Raw genomic sequence first — 8,239 nt, 5'->3', positions numbered from 1 at the left:
ACATAGGGTCGCTATGAGTCGCAAACGACTCGACGGCACATAACAACAACAATTATTATTATTATTATTATTATTATTATTATTATTATTATTTACTTTGTTTCAAAGTGTTATTTTCTTAAATTATCTGTAATTATCTTTTTAGAGCCCTAGCTGTCTTGTTCAGGGTCAGCTCCTCTCTCATTGACCCTCAACTTTTTCTCAACTTTTTTCTTTCTCTAGGAACTGACCGACCATGAACATGTCCAAAATATATGAGATAAAAATCTCATCCTTGTCCTGTGGAACATTCTGGCTGTATCCCTTTCTTCTGCATTTCTTTTTTCTTACTGTGTATCTTTATTCCTCTGGAAGTCCATTGTATATCTTTTGTTCTTCAACAACACCATAATTCAAAGGCATAAGTGTTTCTTTCATCTTCTTTATTTATAGTCCAACTTTAACATACATATAAGACAATTAAATATAACCTTAAATGATCTCTTGGATCAGGTAGGTCATTGTCCTCAAAGTGACATTTTTGCTCTTTAATGTTTTAAAGTGTCTTTGCTGAAGATTTCCCCAATATAATATGTTGTTTGAATTACTGACTATAGTTTCCAGGGATGTTGGCTGTGTATTCAAGTAAAATTAAATCCTTACTAGCATAAATCTTTTCTCCATTTACCATGTTATTGCTATGTTTAGGTCTTTGTTTTTTATCATCCATTGGTTCTTATCCTCTCAGGTTTCAACTATAAATGCTACGGTATCTGCATGTCACATGTTGCTAGAGAAATTTTTTCCAATTCTGACGTCTTATTCTTCTTCACGTAATGCAGTTTCTCAGATTATTTGCTCATCATACACTTTGCATAAATTTAGTGAGAGAATATGATCTTGATGCATACTTTGATTTATAACCATGATTATTTATTCTGTTCAAATAGTTGTCTCTTGGCATATGTAAGCATTGTATAGTTGAATAATGAAACTTATTGTAGGACTTCCATTTTTCATAATTTTTTATAATTTGCTATGATGCACTATCACCATGACTCTTCCAATAGCCACCACATCCTTAAAAATATGTGGTTAACTGAAAAACTTAATATTACATTAGTGAAAAAGGCTTCATATGTTTTCACTCTATATCCAACAATCCACAGAATTCAAACAGAAAACACATACTGTTTTAAAAGTATAATTTAAGTAGCAAAGTTTAAATGATTAGGTTGTTTTTATTGTTGTTAGCTGCTGTCAAGCAGCGTACAACTCATAGCGACCTTATAAACAAAGATCTGAACCCTGTTCTATCCTGTGCCATACTCACACTTTATGACACATAAGAGCCCATTGCAGCAGTCACCATATCAGTCCACCTGGTTGAGGGTTTTACGTTCCTTCGCAACCCTCCACGCCTCCCAAGACCATGTCCTTATCCAAGAAATAGTCCCTCCTAAAAATATGCCCAAAATATGTGAGGTGAAGCCTCATCATTCTTATCTCCAATGAGCACTCCGGCTGCACCCTCTCCAAGATATATCTGTTTGTTTTCTTGGCCATCAATGAAATATGTTCAGTGCTCTTCTACAATACCAGCTCAAAGGCATCAATTCTTTTTCTGTCATCCTTATTCATTGCCCAGCTTTCAGATGCACAGAAAGTGATCAGAAAGACTATGGTCTCAATCAGATACACTTTAGTCTTCAAACTGACATCATTACTCCTCGATAATTTGGAGAGGTCCCTAACTTCAGATTTTTAGGGACCTCTTCAAATGAATCTCCTTATTTCCTGACTGCTGGTATCAAGGTTGTTAATTGTTGATCTCAGCAAGATGAAGCTGTTGACAGTTTCAATCTCCACTCCCATACATCACGATGCTGCCTTTCAGTCCAGGGGTAAGAATCTTTGTTGTCTTGACATTGAGATGGAATCCACATTGAAGGGTACATTCCTTGACCTTCTGCAACAAGTGCTTCAAGTCGTTCACACTTTCAGCAAGGAAGGTTGTATCACCTGCCTAACCCTGGTTATTGATAAGTCATCTATAATAATATATGATTATACAAGTACTAAAATGAAAATAAATATCTCAGGAATTCAGTAATGCAGATTTACCACACTTTTTGTTGCGTACTGTCAAGTGGAAACAGAGTCATAGTTGACTTTCCAACAGATTTTGAGAGGGAATAAATTGCAGAGGAGTAGACTGTCCATCGTTCTCCCATGGAACTGCTGGTGGACTCTAACCAGATACATTTGGATAGGCAGTACAATTCCTTACAACTAAGCCACCAGAGTCCTAGGTACCAAATATTAAAAATTTATCTCTCTTTTCTGGGAATTCTTTTTACTGTATTCATAATTACTCAATAATATATTATTTTTCATTTGTATGTAGAGATATCAAGATGCACTGTGTTAAGTCACCTTCTCCTAGCTATATATCTTGTTCTATTTAAGTTTAGTATCCCTTTTTCCAAAATAAAAGCCTTTGATTTTCTTATATTGTCAATTGCTTATTAAACAATGGTTATTGTTTATTAAACAATTCTTATGTTGTCAATTGTTTACTAACAATGCTTAATGCTTATTAAACAAAAAAGTAATGCTTTAAAAATTAACATGTTTTTCATGATTACTAATCACTTCTCTTAAGTATCTTGAAATTCTCTCTCTCTTGAGCTTTTTTGTGACAGCAATGCTGCTAGTCTCTGACAAGGTTCTATATTAAGTTCTTAATTATAGTCTCCGCATCATATCTGTGTGATTTAAACTCTCCCCTCTAGTATATTATCTGCTTTAATCCACAATTCCAACACATTGTAAATCCTAACCATTCTCTTACTATAGAGGCATATCTAAATCCTTCCTGAAATTTAAGAAATTAGTGTAATGGTTAACATGTAATTCAGCTCAACTCATGGCTGTCAAGTCAGAATCTACTCTTAGCTGATTACCCAGGAGGTTTTCAGAGGCTGTAATGGCACCAGAGGAGATTGTCCATCCGTCTCCCATGGTGCAGCTTGTGGAGTCAAACAGACAACCTTTGAGATGGCAGCACAGTTCTTTACTACTTGGCCACCAAAGTTTCTTTAACATGTAGTAACAATTTAGAAACGGAAGCCAGTTAAATCTTTACTGAAAAATACCAGCATATTGAGTATATCACATATCTCTCAAACATTTAAAAAGATGTCTTACAATATTATTGAACACACTCTTTTTAAAATGTAACAGATAAAGCAAATGTTTAATGTCTATTCTTTACAATAAAAAGGCTTACTATACAAAGTAAGGGGATCTAAGTGACAAAATAAAAGTTATATAATTATTGTAGGGTGTTTAAAAAAGAAAGGACTTTGTTATCATGGATTGAATAGTATTCCCTCCAAAATTCATGTCCTTGTCACATATGAAACATTTTCACCATATCTTATCATCTCAAAAGTCTTAAATTAGCTCTAAATCCAAATTCAATCCTGGGGCAAAATTTCTCTCTATCTATAAATCTTAAGTACAAATGATATGTTTCCAAAGTACAGTGGAAATACAAGTTCAAAGTAGTTATTTCCATCACAATGGGGAAAAAATGAAGAGAGACATTGGTTAATAATCACCAAATAAGTCAAATACCCACCAGAACAATTTGCATTAGCTTTCAAGGCTTGAAAATAATCCTATTCTCTGAGACCATCTAGATGATGACGTTGCCTTCCAGTGTGGGAGTTGGCTAACCTCTTTGCTCAGGGCTGAAGAACTTGGGACTTATGCTTCAGTTCTGTGTTGTATTTTCAGTAAGGGAGTTCTGTTCCTTTTGCTTTAATTAGTTCTATTGTAATAGTCCAGCTGAGTTGTTAACCTGCCTGATATTGTTCTTGTTTACTGTCAAGCCAGAATTGACCCATAGGTGACCCTCTAGAGGATTTCCTGAGGAAATAAATCACACAGGAAGAGATAGTGCATCATTCACCTGTGGAGCACCTGGTGGATTAGGACCATTTATCTTACCTATTTGCTCTTTAGAACTTTGGAGAGTTTTTAACAACAGATTTCCCCAATGCAGCACATCTTATCTAAAGATGACCTGAGACATTTACTGCAGAAGGTCAAGGACAGCAGCCTTCAATATGGATCGAAGCTCAACATCAAGAAAACAAAGATTCTCACCACTGCGCCAATTGTCAGCATTATGATAAATGGTGAAGAAATTAAGCTTCAGTTTACTTGTCTTCACAATCAGTACTCTTGGTACCAGCAACAGGAAAATCAAAGACGAATTGCATTGGGAAAATGTGCTGTTAGTGATCTCACCAGAGTACTGAAGAGCAACAATGTCAGTCTAAGATGAACTAAATCCAGGCCATGGTCTTCACACTTACTTGCTATGCATCAGAAAGCTGGACAATGACTAAGGATGAAAGAAAAACTGATGCCTCTGAGCTGGAAAAGAGTATTGACTATACCATGGATATTTTGGAGAACATATGTTCATCCTAGAGAGAGTGAAACCAGGCTGCTCCTTGGAGGCAAGAATTCTGAAGCTCTGTCTGACATACTTTGTGTATGTTGCAAGGAAGGACCTGTTTTGGAAAGGGAAGAGCAAATTATGCTTGGAAGAGTAAAGAAACAGCACAAGAGAGGAAGACTTTGGATGAAATGGATTGACTCAGTGACTAGGGTAATGGGAATACGTCTGTCGGTTGGCTCAAGATAGAGCAGGGTTCAGAGCTGTTGTGCATGTGATCACCATGACTTGAAAGCAACTTGATGGCATCTAAAAACAACAACAACACAGCAACAGTACCAAGAGTGTTGATTGTGGACTTAAGTAAGATGAAACTGTTGAAAATTTTTATTTTTTTCCTCCATCTCTCATAATTTTTCTTATTGCTCCTCTGTTGAGGATTTTTATCTTCTTGATACTGAAATTCAATCCATATTGAAAGGTGTAGTCTTTAATTTTCTACAGCAAGCACCTCAAATCCTCTTAGCTTCTGGCAAGCAAGATTGCATGCATTTTTTTTTCCATGATTCAAATTGTTGATGAGTTTTCCTTCATCCCTTGTGCCACATACAGCTTCATATAGTTCAGCTTCTTGAATGACTTGCTCAAAATACAGATTGGAAATGTATGGAGAAAGGATACAGTCCTGACCCACCATGCACAACCTCCACCCACACATGTTGCAATTATTAATCCTTCTTTTAAAAAACAAACAACATACTTTATGGTTAATCTATATGTCAACTTGATTATCTTACCTAGGTATTTAATCAATAATAATCTAAATTTTGCTGTGGGGGGAGCTCTGGTGGCCTAGTGGTAAGGTGCTGCAACTGCAGTCCCAGAGGCGCACAGTTCGAATCCACAAGATGCTCTGCCGGGGAAGGAGGGGCAATCTCCTCCTGTACCAGTCAGATCTGATTTGACGGTACACGCACACAAAAAAATAACAAAAACAAAAAAAAATTAAATTTTGCTGTGAAAGTACTTTTTAAATTTTTGTGTTATATTGGTCTGCTTACAAAGTTCGTAGACATTATGGTTCACACTACTTTTCATTCACATTGTGCTTCATACAATAATTCTTATGCATTATGTTTTATAAAATTAATCACCATTGGACCATGTCCATCATCACCCTGTTTTTCATGTCCACATTGGATTTGTCCTCTTTCCTGTACACCTTACCTCTACCCGCCAAATTGTGCAGCCGTGTGACTTTATATTTTACTAGTTATCCGTCCATTTTTACAATAATGGCCTTTAGCCTTGTGAGACTGATTTAGTTGACTCAGCAGTATTTGTTCTCATGAGACTGAATTAGTTGACTCAGTATAATGCTCTCCAGTCTCTCTCAAGTTATGTGGTATTTTTCAAAATCCTTGCTTCTGAATACTGGATAGTATTTCATTGTGTAAATGTACCACAATTTCTTAATCAATTCAGTTGTGGTTGGATATTTGGACTGTTTCCACGGTCTTGTGATGATGGGGTTGGGGGGAACCCAAACAAACAACAAAACACTGCTATGAAAATTGGTGTACAAATCTCCTGCGAAAGTATTTTGTTGATATAGCTAACATCTTCAATCAGTTTGCTTTGAGTGAAGGTCAATGTACCTTACCAAAGATGACAAAGGATTAATTGATGTCTTTGAATTTTGTTGTTGAAGAAGACTATCAGAAGAATAAATAAGTCTGTCTTGAATAAAGTGTCACTAAAGTGCTCCATAGAAGCAAAATGGTGAATCATGATACTTTGGGCATGTTTAAGGAGGGACCTGTATTTGGGGGTAGGGGGTAAGGTATTATGCTGGAAAAGGTGGAGACTAAGAGATAGAGAGGAAGACCCTCAACAAGGTGCATTGATACCTCAACAAGGTGGATTGATACAGTGACTGTAATAATGGGCTCAAGAATATCAGATCACAAGGATGGTTCAGGATAAAACAAGGTTTTTATTTGTTGGTCATAGGGTTGCTGTAAGTTGTACAAAACATCTAACAAGAACAAAAACTGCAGTATAACAAGTAAATGAACAGACATTAGAGCCAAAACTGGAGCTTTCTTCAGGAGAAGAAATTATGCTTCGGGATTGTACTGATAAGTTTCTAGTCTGTTGTCCTAGCTTTACTGATTTCAAATTCATCCTATAGATTCACAATCACAGGAGTCAATTCATAGATATATTTGTTGTAATAATAAAATAAAACAGAGGAGGCCAAACAAAAGACTTTTTTTAAAAAGGCATTTGGAATTTTCCTTTCATAGAACAATCATTCCGTGAAGGATTTTTAAGACATTATCTTTCAAAATATTCTCAGTTCAATTAATTTACCTTCTCATAAGTACTTGTACTTTAAATACACATAATGCATATATATATCAAACCAGAGAAAACTACTTTTCTAAAATTTATTTTTACTTAAATTGAAACTCACAGAATAAAATAAAAAAATTACCAAATGGACAATTTAAGAGTATTGAGAACATTCATAGTGTGTGTCTGTAGCCATCATTTCTATGTTCAGAGTATTATCTCAAAATCGAAGCTTTTATGCCCTGAAGAGTTATTCTTCATTTACTCCTTTTCCAAACCCTTGACAAACATTAATTTGCATTCTGTCTCTATACATTTGTCTCATCTAACCATTTCATATATATTAAATTACAGACATTCAGCCACATTAAATCACTAGTAATGTTGAAAGTAATATTGTTCTTGCATTTGCTTTTGTTTTTCCAAAATAATATATCCCTACTAATCATTAATTTTCATTTTTATTTTCTTCATTGCAAGCCTTTATGATCTCCAGCTTGTTTTGAATATAGACTAACTAGTTCTTTAGTCTAGAGCTCTGTGACATAATGATAAGGAGTTGTACTGTCAATCCAAAGGCACCTGGTTTGAACCCACCAGTTACTCCACAGGAGAAATATGGACGATCTCCTATAATAAAATTTACTGCCTCTTAGAACCCACGATGAGAGTTAGCTATGAACTGGTTCCAACTCAATATTATATAACAGCAACAACACACTTTCTAAGTTCTTGAGAGAACAAAAAATAGTGGACGCTTCTGGATTATAGGAAGAAGAGCTGCTGATGAAACAACTGCTACTTTGCCACTTCCTGCAGTTCATGAACCACTCCTATCACACCCAGTAACCAGACTTAAAAGACTGTTATTTAAAAGAGGTGTGGGGTGTTTTGTTTTGTTTTGTTTTTCTCTCACAATAACTGGTTTATCAGTTTAAGTTCTTATTATGGAGATAAAGGGGCGGGGGGAACAAAAAACTAAAACAGCCTTGCTGTAAGAATCAAAACTTCCAGTTCTGAAATATTCTGTCATGAATCAATTAAACTACATGATGCCAAACTAACAATTTACTTCTATATACACTGGTTTCCTTGCCCTTAAATGAATGCATTTGATTCTTTCCACTTCCACAATTCTACACATCTATCCATTTGAATTATCGATTTGCTAATACCTATAAATGGCATCTTTATATAATATAAAATGAGAAATTATATTCGGTCAAACATACACTGTTTTTGTTGTGTACCATCGAGTCAGAACCAAACCATAGCTGACCCTCCAGTGGGTTTCAGAAGCAGTTATTCGCATGAGAGACTGACCAGCCTTCTTTCACCGAGCAGCTGGTGGATTCAAACCAAGTGCCTTTAAGATTGTAGTGCACCAATGAGGGAGTTTTTCTTTTGCTTTTCAAGGAGAGGAGCAAA

This window comes from Elephantulus edwardii, unplaced genomic scaffold (assembly GCF_000299155.1).
Source record: "Elephantulus edwardii isolate Elephantulus edwardi_28Jun2011 unplaced genomic scaffold, EleEdw1.0 scaffold00175, whole genome shotgun sequence".
NCBI lineage: Eukaryota > Metazoa > Chordata > Mammalia > Macroscelidea > Macroscelididae > Elephantulus > Elephantulus edwardii.
This window is presented reverse-complemented; position numbering follows the sequence as displayed.